Source organism: Vulpes vulpes, chromosome 9, assembly GCF_048418805.1.
Source record: "Vulpes vulpes isolate BD-2025 chromosome 9, VulVul3, whole genome shotgun sequence".
Lineage (NCBI taxonomy): Eukaryota > Metazoa > Chordata > Mammalia > Carnivora > Canidae > Vulpes > Vulpes vulpes.
In genome coordinates, this window is record NC_132788.1 from 110157137 (window position 1) to 110176541 (window position 19405).

Below are 19405 nucleotides of genomic sequence, written 5' to 3' on the forward strand. Positions count from 1 at the left end.
ATAAACCAAATAACTGCTTATGGCATGTTGTTTAACCTGATACCTAATTATATACAGGTCAGGCACTGTAAACATAATCATTTCCTTGATTTTAAACATTTCAGAGTTCAAATTTATCTTTCAGCAAATATTAAGCACCTCGAGAGTAAATATCACATTTTTATGCTGATCTCAAAATTCTTGTAATGCTATACACATTGTTTATGAAAAAAAAAGAAAAGAGAGAAAAAAAATACATGGATGAAAAATTGTCTTTAAAAGACAACTGAAAATATCTGATAGCAAACATTAATTTTACATTAGAGAATATGGATGCCTAAAATATTTTTTCCAATATACATAATACAAACATAAAATTAAAAATAATCACCCAGGGGATCCCTGGGTGGCGCAGCGGTTTGGCGCCTGCCTTGGGCCCAGGGCGCGATCCTGGAGACCCAGGATCGAATCCCACGTCAGGCTCCCGGTGCATGGAGCCTGCTTCTGCCTCTGCCTATGTCTCTGCCTCTCTCTCTCTCTCTCTCTGTGACTATCATAAATAAAAATTTAAAAAAAAAAGATTTAAAAAAAAATCACTCAAAGGTTTAAATTATTTGTGTCTTATTTTTCCAATTGTGGCCCTATATTATCAGGGCTAGCTTATTACATGGATGTTGATTCACCTTACTTGGCTTCATAGGCTCATAGTGAGAACTACTTTATTTTTACTTATAGTTTATATTTATATTTTTCCTAAAAAAGAATTCTTAAATCTGTTTGTGGGATTATTTCTAACAAGAGCAACTCTCAGCAAACAGTAAACCTAATCAGAATAGAAACTCTTGCTATAGTTCCATAAGCTATATTGAAACCCTCTGGATCACTGCTTGCTATATAATCCTCTTTCACCTGCATATCAAGGATATACTCCTCACGGAAGTATACGGATTAATAAAAAAGTCATTAATAGTATCTTCTGTATGCTTCCTTGTTCCACAAACTTCAGTAAGAGATATTTTTGTTATTATTTAGAACCTTTCCAAAAGGCATACAAGTAACAGCAATCTTAGAGATAAGAAAACTAATTCAAAAGGATTAAAACTTTACCAATATGATGTCAAGTATTTGCTTGAAAAGTGAAAAGTCAAAATGTTCAATTCGTTGTTTTGTTGGGTCAGCAGTAAAGGTTGTGAACAAACAAGTCCTCAATAAACTGTTTTTGAGAAAAGAGATTTTCTTGATGAACACCATTTTAAATCATGACATCACATAAGGGTAACAGACCAGAGCAACATAAAAGAGTGAAATGGCAGAGTCCTCCACGGAGACCATTGGTTCCTTAGAATAAATAGAAAGGCAACCATGGAAGTGCAATGTCTGCTTAGGATATAAAGTAGTGTGATTTCAAAAACTCCACACTTAAAAAATTTTTTTAGCATTCATATATTCAAGTGAATTTTTCATTTTGTATTCTTTCACATCTGTTTAAAGTTTTGTATCAGTATGACAAATTTTGACAAATTTTTCTTAAAAGAAATTTTATTAATTCATTGTTGACATTCTTAGACACAGGTTATCATTTTCAGTGAAGTCATTTCACATCATCTTTCCCCAGAGTTTAATGCCCTAGTTTATGATCCTGAGCTCAATCACTCAGCATCTTCTGGTCACTTCATCAGGTTAGAACAGAGTCATAGACTCTTTTTTTTTTTTAAGATTTATTATTTTATTATTTTAGAGAGAGGGCATAAGCGGAAGGGGCAGAGGGAGAAAGAGAGAGACTCTTAAGCAGACTCCACACTGAGCACATAGCTTGATGTGGGGCTGATGTGAGCAGAAACGAAGAGTCAGATGCTTAACCAATCGTGCCACCCAAGCACCCCAGAGTCATAGACTCTTAAAACTAGAAAGGAAAATACAGATTATCTTCTCCCACAACCCTTCTATCTTCTCTCATTAATGGTAGAATACTTTTCCAAACTACTCTTGACCACCTTCCAAGTAGCAATATATGAGTATAGTGTATTCATAATTCTTATAATTTATAATCTATTAATACATTACTTTTTGTAGTTAGAGATCCTTTTTTTTTCTCTCTCCATTCTATTTTATAACACTTTATCTTAGGTAAAAGACAGTTAAGAATGATGGGTTTCAAGCTTCCACACATCCTGTGTGAACACAGAAAACACTAGTTATAGGCATCCATAACTTCTCATTTCTGTTTGGAGGACATCAATTACAAACACAGTTTAGTCTCAAAGTGACCTCCATAGCTCATAGGTAGAGTATAGAAATGAAATTAACAGCTGGCTTTTTGTACTTCCCTTGATAATCTCCTCCTTTTAATACATACTTCAAAGACCACCCTAGATTTAGGTTACTTTAATTCTAGAGAGAGGCTACTGGTACACCTTCTTCCCATTCCTAAGAATTATTTCTACTATAGGCTGTGGCAAATTATATTACTTCTTATAAATTACCCAAGCCTCTAACTGCAAATAGCAAATGTTCAGAAGAGCTCAAATATTTGAGAAGATCATTCATCTCTTCCAATTTTTTTTTCTTTCTGGCCAAGTCTTGAACATCTTTGTCTTTTTGTGAGCACAGAAAATTTTATATGGTTGACATGTTGCACATCAGGTTTTCATGATGGTAACTAATAAAATGTGTGCTTATCACATGCCTGGCATTGTGTTAGGATTTTATCTCAAAAAAAAAAAAAAAAAAAAAAAAAAGGGGGAACCCTGGGTGGCGCAGCGGTTTGGCGCCTGCCTTTGGCCCAGGGCGCGATCCCAGAGACCCGGGATCGAATCCCACGTCAGGCTCCCGGTGCATGGAGCCTGCTTCTCCCTCTGCCTGTGTCTCTGCCTCTCTCTCTCTCTGTGTGACTATCATAAATAAATTAAAAAAAAATTTAAAAAAAAAAAAAAAAAGGATTTTATCTCAACAATCTCACCTAAAATCCAAATTAACTTATGATTTTATTTCTATTTGTAGTCCAATTTTACTATTGAAACTTAGAGGTGTCAAGGAGTTATCCAATGGATACACAACTATAAGTTGTAGAGTTGGATTTTGTGGTTAGCATTTCTCCTTTCAGTTCTCTAGCTTTTATTCACTTAATTCTGAGTGAAATACTTTTTCTTTTTAAGACTTATTCATTTATTTGAGAGAGAGAGAGTGTGTGTGTAGGAAAGGGGCAAAGGGAGAAAGAGAGAATCTTAAGCAGACTCCCCACTGAGTGCAGAGTCCAACACAGGATTCTGTCTCATGATCCTGAAATCATGATCTGAACAAAATCAAGAGTCCAATGCTCAACTAACTGAGCCACTCAGGTGCCCCTGAGTCAAATATTTTTAATTAAGAAGTTCACACTTTTTGGGGAATTGGGCATATTCATCTTTTGTACCTTCTAGTAGAAGTGTTTGTGTCAATATTTGCAAATATATAATTTTGCTCTCATATTTTTCTTTTCTAAAGAACATATTTTTCTAAAGAACATATTTTTCTTTTGTTTTGTATTGTTCCATTTTCAATATCAAGCACTTTAGGAAAACTGCTTTCATCCTTATAAAAGCAACATATAAGTATTCATGTAAATTTCAGAGTAGATGGGGAGTGGTTGTCTCAAAGACCTTGTTGGAGTTATTCAGTATTTTTTAAAATTAGTTACCTATAAAGCCTGTAGACATACTTTGATTTTGTGAGACATCCTAAGGAGGATGAAAGAATGTTTCATACCAGTTTAGTAGTTTAAAGATTTAAGAACATCATCATCTGGTTTAAAAGCAAAGCCCTGGGGACGCCTGGGTGGCTCAGCGGTTAAGCATCTGCCTTCAGCCCAGGGCATGATCCTGGAGACCTGGGATCGATTCCCACATGGACTCCTTGTAAGTAGCCTGCTTCTCCCTCTGCCTGTGTCTCTGCCCACCCCGCCCCCAAGTCTCTCATGAATAAATAAATAAAATCTTAAAAAAGAAATAAATAAAAGCAGAGCTCTGTGTCCTTTCTACTCTACTCTGGCAATATTTAGAGTAGCATGTTCCAATGGATACTATGTAATAATTAGCAGATCTCTTTAAAAAGATGGGAGGGAAGAATGTGGAAAATAAATATATTTAGTCAATTATGTACTAATCATTATTTTTTTTTTTTTGCATTTTCATCAGAACCTTTAACTGTGCTAACAATTAACAAGGAAAGGAGTAAAAATACATGAAGGGTTTCCATAATATATTTGACCATGTGGCTACAGTTCTATTGACTACATTTAGGACATGCAGTTTTAAAGAAGAGGATAATCTATTTTCTTCTTTTTTTCTCAAAAAAGAATTTGGAATGAGTTACCTTCCAAAAGAAAACAGAAACAAATTAGAATTTGAAAAAAAAAAATCAAACCTAGATTTACAAAAAAAAAAAAATTACATTGAGAGGAAAAGTTGAAGACAGTACTACCATAAAGGTCCATTTCTGGATTAGACTATGATACTTAATGGTATAGAAGTATATAATTTCTGTGCTTCAAGAGAGAAGACAGCAGACTCAACATATCAACCAAACTGATTGGTTATTTGAAAAAATAAACAGTGTATTTTAAGCATTTTACATTGATTAAATTAGACAGGAGATATGAGAACACTGGTGATAAATAGAGATATTCAAAATAAAGGTAAATCTAAAATCTAAATGAAAGATCTCACATAACTGGCAAGGGCAAATTTTGGCTGTCAATTTTGTCAAATGTTATCCCAATTTTTTTTTAATTTTTATTTATTTATGATAATCATACAGAGAGAGAGAGAGACAGAGACACAGGCAGAGGGAGAAGCAGGCTCCATGCACCGGAAGCCCGACGTGGGATTCGATCCCGGGTCTCCAGGATCGCGCCCTGAGCCAAAGGCAGGCGCCAAACCGCTACGCCACCCAGGGATCCCTATCCCAATTTTCCAAGTAAAATAATATTGTACTTACTGTATACTGGTAAGTAAAAACTAATGTGATTTAAGAGAATGTCATTTAAAAAATATTAATACCAAAACCTTCCCTTCATTGCTAACATCCTTGACTCTCAAATTTCACAATGGACTCACCTAAAAATAACTCAATATTTTTTTATGGTGTTAAATTTTGCAATATTTAATATTCTATTCTTACACACGTCTTCCTTGTTGAATGTCCATAGATTGTTTACTGAATATCATTTTGTAGCTTAACTAGAATGCTCTACATCCAAATCTCAGGTCAAAGTTTTCTAGGAAAATATATGTTAGATTTCAATGTTTGAAAAGTAATGAGTGTCTCATACTGTTAGCTCAGTTTTACTTGACAATGGTTTTTTGTTAAACAAAAGAAATGACTTTTTTTTTGGTTAGAATTAAATAATCACAGGGGGAAATACAGTGACCCAAATAGGTATAGTTTCCAACCAGCTGAACTAGAAAGGTATAGTTATTAAAAAGGGGTTTTGCAACTAAAATCTATTATTTATAAAGGTATGCAGATTGAGCATAATTAAACATGAGGCTAAAATACTAGGAACTGAAAAAAAAATAAAAAATAAAAAAAATAAAAAATAAAATACTAGGAACTGGTAAGAAGAAAATGCATATCCATCAGTTTTCTTGTATCTACTGTGATCCAAATAGAGCCTGCATGCAAGACAAAAATAGAAACTCTATTCCAAATTGCCAAAGTAACTGTTTGCCAAACAGTTTCGATTAGTGCAAAATGATCCAATTAATGTACCCCACAAAGGACTAAGAACAAATACCAATATCAAACACAGCTACAGAAAGAAATCTTTGAAGTGGCTGTTTTGAACAGACTATTAACAACATGAAATTTAGCTGATGTGTAACCAACAGATGCTAGTGCTTGAATACAGCAAATAAAAAAGATTGCTTTGCTATTAGGAAGGTAGCATAAATATCCCCTCTATGTCACTTAGTGCTGCCTAAAGACTCAAGGAAGAAGATTCTGATTTTCTTTGGGTCTTTTAAAATTATTCTTATTTTCTGTTAAATTAATTGGTTAATTAGTGAATTCTTTAATTTTAGTTGGCAGTATGGTAAGTGAATATTGGGATATAAATAAAGGCCATACCATTTAGGCCTTTTACCTTTCTGGAAACAAAAAGAAGACAAAAGAATGCAAACACAAATGTAAAACCACAGTAATTGCTTCTGTGAGAATAAGAATGAAAGATGTTTCTCTTCGTTTATTCAAATAATTCCTTTTAGACATCTGCAGTAGAGATTTCACTTTGCAATCAATGAAAACATCTGGTTTAGAAATGAATCCTTGAGCACAGGGGCATTTAGGGCAATGAAGTTACTATGTGTGATACTGTAATGGTAGATATGTGGCATTATACATTTGCCAAAACCCACAGGATATAAAATGCAAAGTATCTTATGTAAAGAGTTAATGTAAACAAGGGACTTTAGTTAATAACGTACCAGTATTGACTCATTGATTGCAGCAAACAAGCAGATTAATAAAAGATGTTAATAATAAAAGAAATGGAGGATGAGTGAGGAGGTATACTGAACACTGTATTTTTTGCAAACCTAAAACTGCCCAAAAGAATAAGGTCTATTAATTTAATAAAAATTGAATCCTTTCTAGTAAATATGCACTTTGGTGGATATTACACAATATGGGCAGACCCAGTATATACTCTGGATTATGTGGCTTCATTGACTGTTGCACTGCTTAGAACTTCATGAATGTGGGCACCCGGGTGGCTCATTGGTTGAGCTTCTGCCTTTAGCTCCAGTCCTGATCCCGGGATTGAGTCCCACATTAGGCTCCCAGTAGGGAGCCTGCTTCTCTCTCTGCCTACGTCTCTGCCTGTCTTGTGGAAAAATAAAATCATAAATAAATACATACATATGTACATACATACATACATACTTCATGAATGTGGGTAGTTCAGACCAAAAACATTCCAGAACTTTGCTCAGAAATACTAGATTGTAGTAGGTATTTCAGCATTCATCTTTGTATTAAATTTCAAAATATGTTTTCTTGGGGCTTTTTTTTTTTTACATTTATAAGACATATAACTTGTTATGAACTGAATTGTGTCCCCCCAAAATTCATATGTTGAATTCTAACTCCATTTAGATGGCATTTGAAGATGGGGCTTTTGGTATAGATGAGGTCATGAGGAACCCTCATGAGAGGATTAGTGCTCCTATAAGAAGAGATCCTAGAGAGTTGTTCTCTCTGGCATATGAGAACACAGCAAGGAGGGCTTCTGCAAGCCAAGAAGAAAGCTATCACTAGAACATGACTATGTTGGCATCCTGATCTCAGCCTTTCAGTTTCCAGAATTGTGAGAAAATAAATTTCTATTCTTTAAGCCACCTTGCCCATGGTATTTTACAATGGCAGCACTAGAAGACTAAGACAACATTCCACTGAGTTTAGGGTATATCAGGAGGAAATTGTGGAAGGAGCATGGAGCTCTTAAAATTCACCATATTGGCACACAGACTATCTTTTGAAATAATCAACTTTGGAACATGATCAATTTTTCAATCTTCTTAAATCTGGTTATTTCCATGTTTTATTTTTTTAAGATTTTATTTATTTAATCATGAGAGACAGAGAGAGAGAGGCCAAGACACAGGCAGAGAGAAAAGCAGGCCCCTCACTGGGAGCCTGGTATGGGACTTGATCCCAGGATTCCAGGATCACACCCTGAGCTGAAGGCAGACGCTCAACCACTGAGCCACCCAGGAGTCTCATGATTATTTCCATGTTTAAAATAAAAGGGTGGAGATCCCTGGGTGGCTCAGCGGTTTGGCACCTGCCTTTGGCCCAGGGCACAATCCTGGAGTCCCGGGATTGAATCCCACGTCGGGCTCCCGGCATGGAGCCTGTTTCTCCCCCCTCCTGTGTCTCTGCCTCTCTCTCTCTCTCTCTCTCATAAGTAAATAAATAAATAAATAAATCTAAAATAAATAAAATAATAAAATAAAAATAAAATAAAATAAAATAATAAAATAAAATAAAATAAAATAAAATAAAAAAGGATTACCTTGACCAATCTATCTCTAGTCTTGTCCATTCAAGATAGAATTGTTAGATAAAAGAAACAATTTGGAACTTCAGATAAAAAACTAACGAACAATAACAAATAATGTACCACGTAGGGCATGATTATACTAAAAATTTGTTATTGTTCTAAAAATCTAATTGAAGTGGTAACCTGTTTTTCATTGTTGTTGCTGTTGGTTTTGCTTATTTGGTTTCCTTCAGGCAATCCTAATTCAAGTATAATAGTACATTAGTGGTTCTGCAAATGTAGCATGTTTACGAAGGACCTAGAGGGTTTGATAAAACACAAGATTGCTGAGACCCAACCTGAGTGTACTAAATGTAGGGAGAGCTTTGAGCATTTGCACTTCTATTAAGTTTCCAAGTGATGCTGATGATGAGAAAACTTGGGATAAGATTGGATTCATGAGCGTTAACATCCCTTTAAACATTTAATCTCCATTAATCCGTATTTTTCTACCTGCAAAAAACAGTTTATTAAAGTCATTAGGGATCCTTGGGTGGCGCAGCGGTTTGGCGCCTGCCTTTGGCCCAGGGCGCGATCCTGGAGACCCGGGATCGAATCCCACATCGGGCTCCCGGTGCATGGAGCCTGCTTCTCCCTCTGCCTGTGTCTCTGCCTCTCTCTCTCTCTCTGTGACTATCATAAATAAATAAAAATTAAAAAAAAAAATAAAGTCATTAAATCACCATTTAAGATTATTTCAATTCTTGATCTATAAATTTTTTATCAAAATATTTCATAATGAAACAGAATATTTTAAAGTAATTGTAATGACTCTTACTAAAAGAGTTCAGTTAATATTCTGTACACATTCTTGCTAATATTTTCTTCCACTTAGGCCCAGTATAATATTAAATATGCTTTATAAATAAATGCTGCGTTATCTGTAACTTTGACACAATCTTACTTTTTCTCCTTTCCTTTGAGAACAAACTCTCTAATGAACTTTGGAGTTTTACACCTACTATAGTTCAAATAACTCCTGAAGAAACAAATAGCTTTGGTGATACAACAGCCTTAAGCTACTTTGCCTTTTCAGTAAATTTGTATGTGGGAAATACCGGATCTCTATTGAAAAGCTTCTGTATTCCTTCCTGTTTCTCATCAAGTGTATAATTTGGTCTTATCCTAACCCCTTACTTCACAACCTTGGCTAGTATCTTCTCCAAGTCTTAAACATGCCCATGAGAAATAGATCTTGTGCACTGTGGCTCCCTGTCAACTTCTAGCCCATGATCTTTTCTCCCTGTAAAAATATGTGAGTCACAAAAAGAAGCTGTAAGTTTATCCAGAAGGTAAACACACTAATATGCTTATTTATTTTCAGTTAAAATTAGTATTTTTTAATTTGGAACTTCCGCCTCCAGTGGCCATCACCGGTACAAGACATAGTACATAATACATCAGTATTAGGACCTATATTCTCAAGCCTATGCAACAATTATGTTTACGAACTTTGTTTCTCTATTCAATATTTATATATGATTGATACTTAAAATTCCCTCCATGAATCCTCAGGTTTTTCTTGTTAATGTTTACCTGTTTGATTTTCAGTTCTCTTGACCCCCTCTTGCAACACTTCCCAAATACATGTTTTTCTTTTCCATGTGAATTTCCTCTCTAGTCATTTGTGAGCAGCAGCATCTGAACAGACTTCTCTTTTTTTTTTTTTAATTTTTTTTTTAATTTTTTTTAATTTATTTATGATAGGCACACAGTGAGAGAGAGAGAGAGAGGCAGAGACACAGGCAGAGGGAGAAGCAGGCTCCATGCACCGGGAGCCCGACGTGGGATTCGATCCCGGGTCTCCAGGATTGCGCCCTGGGCCAAAGGCAGGCGCCAAACCGCTGCGCCACCCAGGGATCCCCAGACTTCTCATCTATAACTAGTCCCCCTACCTTGCATGCTTTGCCTGGTTCCATACTTTTTCAAATTCCCTGGTGACAGTAAAGTACACATCCATGATACCAACTATCATTGTCCTAGGATTCATAATATGATAAGTATTATTTACATTACTAAAATAAACAGTTCTTTTCAGAAAATTTACTTCTACCAATCCCTAAATATAGCCATGGGTGTCCAATATGGGCTACTCACAGTTGATGGTTTCAATTCTAAGACTTTTAAGAACATTCATTCAAAACATTACTGTAGCATATTGTGGAGGCTGAGAAAAATTAAGGCCATTCCACGTTAAGTTTAGCATTAGCACAAGTACAGCCATCTTAGGCCCCTGTGAATAAGAGCTGAACTTTACAGAAAAAACTGCAGAATGTCCTCGGCAGAGAATCCCATATTAGAAAGACAACAGAGTTCAGAATTGCCCTCAGCAGAGAATCCTATATCAGAAAGCCCCATATTAGAATGAGAACAGAGCTCAATGCCCTTGAAAGCTCCATATCAGAATGTAAACAGAACTTGAGAAATTCCTCCACCCCTTCTGAAAATCCCCTAAACCAGCCCATAAAAAACCCAGCTGTAACCCACTTCGGGGTCCAAGTCCCTGCTCTGCTGTGTCAGGTACACTTGGACCCAGGCTTGAGCTTCCAAATAAACTCTCGTGCGCTTGCATTGGTGTTGGCTCCTTGGTGGTTTCTCAGATACATAATCTTGGGCACGACACATATAAATATATATGTGCATATATACACATATAGACTATGTCTATGCATATATATGTATATGTATTTATATATAGTTTTATGGAGTATCTTTATAAGATATATGATTAAAATATATAATAATTGATAATCTCATGTAAATGTTATGATTGTGGATAGATAATTGATCAGTGAGAGGTGTGAATGCTTACATATCATTTCTCTGAAATTTCAGAGATTCATAAGCTACACCATGTAGGAGCTGTTTCAAGAGCATTGAATACAAATAAACTATATAATATAATGATACACCTTTTATAATGCTTCTTCTAAAATAACTTTTATTTCTGAGTAAGGAGTCTCAATAGTACAACCATCCCAGGATGTCAGTAAAAAAGAAAAAAAATAGTAAAAATACTTTGTTGGGGATCAAGTGAGCTTCTAGAAATATGGGAAATGTAGTAATGACAAAAGTTCCTGAGAAGTTTCCTGCCCTATATAAACTAGAAAGCAGAGATCAAGAGGTCAGTCTCTTCTTATGAATAATCATACTATGGCAGGAAAAAAGAAAAAAAAAAGAAAAAGAAAAGAAATCTATCAATAAGAGCACCAGGAAATCCATGTTGTTTTAGCCATTAATTGGATTGTTGAATGGAAATGATTTTCAATATTATCAAAGTTACAACAGTTGGCAATAGTTGAACATGAACCACGCAACAAAATAATTGGTTTACAAACACTGTATTATTTTATCCTCAACAAAACCCTGTAAGGAATGTTTAGTCTTGCTCTCATTTTCTAAATTACAGAAGGATGACTCAGAGGCTAATTAAAATTTCCAAGGCTACATATTCGGAAAGAGGTACACAGTCTTAGAATTTAGACCTTGCCACCTTAACGTCTATGCTAAGTAGCCAAATGGGATGAGTTGAACCTATTCCTGAATATTGTAGAACATAAATTTGTTATTGTGTCACTGGACAATTCTTTGAATTTTCTGCTTAAATTAAGATGTGCATAGACAGAAAATTTTCTTCTGACAGAGTTTTCTTTTTCCTTTGATGCTATTTAACTATCACCATTTATTGGAACACAGAAGCATTTCTAAGGATATGTCAAGAAAAAAAAAATCCAACACCCAGCACCAGGATCAAACTACAACGAATGTAACAACAGACGGTACCACTTAGTTTAAAGGTCATTTGCGTGCTCGCAAAATACAAGTTTAAAAGGTTAGAATCCATGAAGCTTTAAATAACAAATCAAAGTTTTGTTTGCATTAGCTTTATTCAGTGTGACTTCCATTCTTTCAATTCACTATAAACCTCTTCAGGAAATTTCTGCTTAGTTTTCTTTCAGAAGAAAGCCCAAAGCAAAGTACCAGAGACATATTTAAAAATTCACTTGTACTAAAAAAAAAATTGTTTTGTATAGCCTAACTTAACCCATTGAAGGAAGTTTATTATAACGAATATTACTTTAAAAATATGTTGGCTATCTAGAATAAAATGCTCAAAATTTATTAACTCATGTTATTTCTTTTAGTATAACTTTCCATGAAACACAAGGTATTTGCTAATTTTATTTTTTTTCAAATTGATAGTACTGATTTTTCCCTTATAAAGTATTATTTGTAGAACTTAATACACCTATTGACTTTAATTTCCATTTGCTTTCATTTGAAAATTATCCTATAATTAAGGTAAAATCTTCTTTAATTTCCATAATAGATTTGTATGGTTTCAGAAGGCCAAAAGTATGTCAGTTGTGACACTGACAAGACCAATTTTATCTCAGTTGTCAAAATGTTGTCTATATTCAAGTCTTCATCCCAATTAAGAAGGGAGTGAGATTTTCTAATGAAAACAACTTGAGGAACTTCCCTTTTGTGGCTCACTCCCTTTCCACGGCCACCGCCTGGTTATCTTTGGCTCTTTCACCATGCCTAGGCCACTTCCTTTGAATGCAGAAGCCTGCTGGCTAAAAGATGTGGGAATTGCTGCCCTTGAGATCTATTTTCCTTCTCAATTTGTTGATCAAGCAGAGTTGGAAAAATATGGTGGTGTAGATGCTGGAAAGTATATTATTGGCATGGGCCAAGCCAAGATGGGCTTCTGCACAGATAGAGAAGATATCAACTCTCTTTGCCTGACTGTGGTTCAGAATCTTATGGAGAGACAGCATTTTGTATGATTGCATTGGGCATTTAGAAGTTGGAACAGAGACAATCATGGACAAATCAAAATCCGTGAAGACTAATTTGATGCAGCTCTTTGAGGAGTCTGGGAACACAGATATAGAAGGAACAGATACAACCAATGCATGCTATGGAAGCACAGCTGCTGTCTTAAATGGGGTTAATTGGATTGAGTTCAGCTCCTGGGATGGACAGTATGCCCTGGTAGTTGCGGGAGATATTGCTGTATATGCCACAGGAAACTCTAGACCTACAGGTGAAGTGAGATCTGTTGCTCTGCTAATTGGGGCAAATGCACCTTTAATTTTTGACCAAGGACTTCGTGGGACACATATGTAACATGCCTATGACTTTTACAAGCCTGACATGCTTTCGGAATATCCTATAGATGGGAAACTCTCCATACAGTGGTACTTCGGTGGACTAGACCGCTGCTATTCTATCACAAAAAGATCCAAGCCCAGTGGCAGAAACAGGGAAATGATAAAGACTTTACCTTGAATGATTTTGGTTTCATGATCTTCCACTCACCCTACTGTAAGCTGGTTCAGAAGTCTCTGGCTCAGATTTTGCTGAATGACATCCTTAATGACCAGAACAGAGATAAAAATAGTATCTATAGTGGCCTGGAAGCCTTTGGGGATGTTAAATTAGAAGATACCTAGTTTGATAGAGATGTGGAAAAGGTATTTGTGAAGGCTAGTGCTGAACTGTAATCAGAAAACAAAGGCATCTTTGCTTGTGTCAAATCAAAATGGACATATGTACACATCGTCTGTTTATGGCTCCCTCGCTTCTGTTCTAGCACAGTACTCACCTCAACAGCTAGCAGGAAAGAGGACTGGTGTGTTCTCTTATGGCTCTGGTTTGGCTGCCACCCTGTACTCCCTTCGAGTTATGCAAGATGCCACACCAGGGTCTGGTCTTGATAAAATAACTGCAAGTTTATGTGACCTCAAATCAAGACTTGACTCAAGTACTTATGTGGAACCAGATGTCTTTGCTGAAAACATGAAGCTCAGAGAGCACACTCATCACTTGATGAACTATATTCCTCAGAGCTCAGTAGATTCCCTCTTTGAAGGGACCTGGTACCTCGTCAGAGTGGATGAGAAGCACAGGAGGACCTATGCCCAGAGCCCTCCCCCAGCGACGATACTCTGGGTGAAGGAGTAGGACTCATACATTCAAGTGCAGCCACTGAGCATATTCCAAGTCCTGCTAAGAAAGTGCCAAGACTCCCTGCCACAGCAGCAGAACCCGAAGCAGCTGTCTTTAGTAACAGGGAGCATTAAGATACTTCTATGAGGTGGAAGACTTCAGTGCGGGTTGGGGTGGAGGGTCTGTATAGGAACAGTTCTGGGAATGGGACGTCTGGGGACAATTTTAAAGGATTACATGTTGTGTAACTTTTTTATGTGACTGACATGAAGCCTGGAAATCTATCGTGTTCTTGAGGGAGTCTCTTTGCTCAATTTGCTCGCATGCTTCCTATTGTGGTCCAGCCAGTGCTCAATCTACGGGAGTAATGTTAAAGGGCTCTGTAAACTTCATACCTCTCTGGCCATTTGTATGCATGAAGCTTAGTTTTTAAATGTGGTATCATGAATCATGTACTTCAGGTGAAGAAAGCCGAGGTACTAGTCTCCAATTTTAATTTTTTTAAACACGTAAGACTTTTGTACTTTGAACCAACAAGCTTACTAAAAGTACCTGTGATTTTTGAAAAAAAAAGTTTCTAGTTTAGGGAATGTAGTCTTAAAATGTGGTATGCACAAACCCTGTTTAGAAATGGCAAGACACATACATTCTTTGTCTATAATTTATAAATCCTAAAGAGGGAGAAGAGTTGGAATGGTTCTGGAAACTGGAATGTTGCTTTAAATCCAGGCCAGCAGGGATCCCTGGGTGGCGCAGCGGTTTGGCGCCTGCCTTTGGCCCAGGGCGCAGTCCTGGAGACCCGGGATCGAGTCCCACGTCGGGCTCCCGGTGCATGGAGCCTGCTTCTCCCTCTGCCTGTGTCTCTGCTTCTCTCTCTCTCACTGTGTGCCTATCATGAATAAATAAAATTTAAAAAAAATTGAAAAAAAAAATAAATAAATAAATCCAGGCCAGCAGTTGCGAGTTATTATAATGACCTCTGAACAGAGAGATGCTAGCACTGAGCAGACGTCTGGTATAGACAACATGGTACACTGGAAAACTATGGACGTAGCTCTGGGTCTGCTTCGGAATCATTGGTTCAAGGTGGAGATGGTAATAGAGAGGTGTATGAGGAAGCTGTTGCAATCTTTCTTTGCGCCTTATTTTAAAGAATAAATAAAACATTTTTCTGGCTGCCTTTTAAAAATTTAAAACAAAATAGAAGGATGGGGCACAGGGCATTATTAGGTTACCTGTGATACTTCAGTGTTATAAATTCAACTAAATTTATATTTTATCTAAAATAAACTTACACAAGCATGAACTGTAATGTTTCAAATTGCAAGGTAATATGTAATGTACTGTGTGTAAAAAACTCTTGTCTAATATTAACTAGTGGTATTTTGATTTGTACAATTTGTGAAAATGACTTTAACATCCACTGATGTAGATTAATAATGTAAGTTCACATTTAAAGACTAATGGGAAAATGGTGCATGTAATACTTTCACAAGTGTTGGGAGTTTAGTATGTTTTGAAGAGAGTAATTTAACTTTTGCGTGTCAGGAAATGGGTTTTTCTCAAAGTCCATTGCTGGCAATGGGCAAGCCTCATAATACTGGCACAGAGCATTAACTGTACACCTTATTATCAGTGAGGTGAATAACTTTGAATAAAGTTTTAGAGAAATTTAAGAAAAAAAGAACAAAACTTGAAATATTGGTGGAAATCCAGAGGATTTGCAGTTCAAGACATAGAAGACTGGCAAGAACCATTTTAATAATTGCATGGTATGTCTCCTTTTCCATTTTACCTGTTGGCAGAAAATGTGATGAAAAATGGTCTGAAACATTAATGAAGGGTTTTAAGTCTTCAGCAAAGCAGAAACAATAGAAAATAATATGATATGTACCCAAGGGAATTTAAGAGGATCAGCGGGAATTGGTTAGTTTCTTGTCATGTGGTGCACACGGGAAAAAATTAAACCTTTATAATTTTTTATAAAGATCATCATGAACAGCTCTACAAAGATATATGTGGACGTTTCAGGACTAGGAAACAAAAACAGTCCTGGGCATTTTCTTCAGTGAGTACATTTGAGAGTAAATGCCTTTCTTTCACCTTTACTAATGTCAGATAGATGATAATTTTAGTTTCCTTGTATCCTCAGGTCTTATAGCCATTCAACAAGATTAACCCATAGGTATCCTTTTCTAAAATGTGATAAAAACTAGGATTCAGTATGATGCAAAGTCTCACAGACTAAGGTAAATAAATTTAGTTTAACAAGTACCTCTATCCTTTGAAATACTATAAAATGGGGGAGGGGGGCACATTTACAGTCCTTTCAGACTTAAAATTCTAAATTTATTGTGAATTTGATAAAACTACCCAGTATAGATTCCTATTGTTTTATTATCTGTATAACTTTCCTTGGTAAGAGTGATTCAAAAAGCAAACTCAAGGACACTATCAGAGAAGACAGTTAAATCAAAATGCATTTTAGTCATTAATCTGCCCTTGAGTTATGCCTCATTTATAAAACAGTACAATAAAAAATTGTTAAAAAGTAAATTTCTAAAATTAATTTGGCCACATCTTCAGTTTTTTTCCAACCGGTCTTTGAAGGAACAGGAAGTTGTAAACTAGGATTCCGAGAACACACAGCAGTCTCTTTCTCTTGCAGATTTCTCTTACAGAATTACAATAGTGCATTCTCTGCTTTCCTAAATCTTAAATTTAGCAAACTCTTTTGGTCCTGAGGAAAGCCTTTATAGTTTCTTCAACCAGATGGATTTACCTTATTGTTGAGACAGGCTAGATCTGTAAGTTATTCTTTTTGTTTGTTTGGTTTTTAACTGTGAAAAGTAGTTTGAATTTTAAAAGTAGCCATGCAGGCAGCTCTTTCAGCCCAGGAACCCAGTCCCTTTGTTTTGGTAAAACCACCTTTTTTGAACTGAAGACCTCTTAAGAATTCTTTCTTGGCCATCCGCTCCAAGCTCTGAGTCCACCACTTCAACACATACCAAAAGCAAGAAGAAAAACTAGGAGCTAAGGTATTTCATGCACAGGGTTTGTAAAGAAGGAGATAACTGTCGCTATTCGCATGACCTCTCTGACAGTCCCTATGGTGTAGTGTGCAAGTATTCTCAGCGAGGATACTGTATTTACGGAGACCACTGCAGACATGAACATAGCAAGCCACTGAAACAGGAAGAAGTGACTGCTGCAGATCTAACTGCAAAATCATCTCTTGCTGCTTCCTCAAGTCTCTCATCGGGAGTTGGACCAGTTGTTGAAATGAATACGGGCGAAGCAAAGTCCAGAAATCCAAACTTTGCTACTGTCGGCGCAGATTCAGAAGACTGGTTGAATGCCATTGAGTTTGTTCCCGGGCAGCCCTACTGTGGCCGTACTGCCCCTTCCTGCACTGAAGCACCCCCACAGGGCTCTGTGACCAAGGAAGAATCCGAGAAAGAACAGACAGCAGTGGAAACCAAGAAGCAGCTTTGCCCCTATGCTGCAGTGGGAGAGTGCCGGTATGGGGAGAACTGTGTATATCTCCACGGAGACTCGTGTGACATGTGTGGGCTGCAGTCCTCCATCCCATGGATGCCGCCCAGAGATCACAACATATAAAATCTTGCATTGAGGCCCATGAGAAGGACATGGGGCTCTCATTTGCTGTCCAGCGCAGTAAGGACATGGTGTGTGGGATCTGCACGGAGGTGGTCTATGAGAAAGCCAACCCACGTGAGCGTCGCTTTGGGATTCTCTCCAACTGCAACCACACTTACTGTCTCAAGTGTATTCGCAAGTGGAGGAGTGCTAAGCAATTTGAGAACCAGATCATAAAGTCCTGCCCCAAATGCCCGATCACATCTAACTCTGTCATTCCAAGTGAGTACTGGGTGGAGGAGAAAGAAGAGAAGCAGAAACTCATTCAGAAATACAAGGAAGCAATGAGCAACAAGGCGTGCAGGTATTTTGATGAAGGACGTGGGAGCTGCCCATTTGGAGGGAACTGTTTTTACAAGCATGTGTACCCTGATGGCCGTAGAGAGGAGCCACAGAGACAGAAAGTGGGAACATCAAGCAGATACCGGGCCCAACGAAGGAACCACTTCTGGGAGCTCACTGAGGAAAGAGAGAACAGCAACCCCTTTGACAACGAAGAAGAGGAGGTTGTCACCTTTGAGCTGGGCGAGATGTTGCTTATGCTTTTGGCTGCAGGTGGGGACAATGACCTGACAGACTCTGAAGATGAGTGGGACTTGTTTCATGATGAGCTGGAAGATTTTTATGACTTGGATCTATAGCAGCTTTGCGTAGCGTGTGAACTGGTCTGCTGAGCCTCAGACAGTAGCTGTCCCCTGTGCTGGTGTGGCAGTGCCTGTGTCTCCTAGGCAGGCCTATCAACTCCAGGTGCTGTCGTGATTATTTTTACCCAGGGCCTGTCTTCTCAATCCCTCACCTTCCCCCAAGGAGTGTGTCGTTTTTCTCTGTTTAAAAAAAAAGTCACAAAAATAAACCTTAAAGCTAGTTGTTTTTGTAACATGAATTTAAAAAAATAAAAACAATAAAATAAAAGTAGCCATGCAAACTAATTTGAAATGTGATCTTTTATATTAAAGGTTTATAATGTCCAGGCACATGTCACTTATACATTTATAGACAAATAGAGGAGTGGCTGCTGCTAACGTCAGAGTTAGCAAAATGAAGTAGAAATCTCTGTTGTATTTTTCCATGTTATAAAACCTACATATTATATATCTTCTCCTTTCATACCTCATTCAACTATTCATTTAATTTCAAAGGAAAACAACATCACTGAAATTATCAATGTCATGTTTATGTTTCTCTGAGATCTGTTAAAGAATCTAGTTTAGACGAGAACAATTTAAATTTGTAATATAATAAATATGTTAAAGGAGCTAAAGAAAACAGAGACTGAAGAACCCCCCCCCCCCCCCCCCCGTGAGTAGGACCAGCCCTAATCCAGAGGCAGCCCATCCCTACACCTTCCTGGAATTTAAGCAACAAAAAAATATTCTGGTTGTCCGAGATAAGAAAACCATTCCCCCCCCACGCCCTGACTGAAATGTCCCTGAACAGGTTCATGTTGACCTTCTGAGAAATCAATAACCTGGATGCTATGCTACTCCCCCAGTTTCTTTGCCTTTAAGCGGTCTTTTTGCCTTTAAAAGATGCCTGTAATTGCTAATCGGGGCTCTCATCCTCCTCGGAGGTGGAGAGCCCGTTTGTGCAAACGTCCAATAAACCCTCTTGCTAATTGCATCTGCCTGTCTGGGGTCTGAGTCTCTGGGGCGTCCGCTGGGACACGTTGGCACCCGTGAGCCAGGGTAAAACAACAAAGTTTAAGTGCTGACATATTATGAAGAGATGCAG

The 19405-nt window shown here is 37.2% G+C and overlaps 1 protein-coding gene and 2 pseudogenes across 1 annotated transcript in view; 2 read left to right on the top strand and 1 right to left on the bottom strand.

The window, feature by feature from the left end:
- Window positions 1-19405, bottom strand: part of LOC140594022 (uncharacterized) — a 90499-nt gene that overhangs the window by 64259 nt on the left and 6835 nt on the right. The gene's annotated exons all lie outside the window — the stretch shown is intronic.
- LOC140593782 (hydroxymethylglutaryl-CoA synthase, cytoplasmic pseudogene) lies at window positions 12598-14160 on the top strand (annotated as a pseudogene).
- On the top strand, window positions 17057-18537 carry LOC140593783 (E3 ubiquitin-protein ligase makorin-1 pseudogene; annotated as a pseudogene).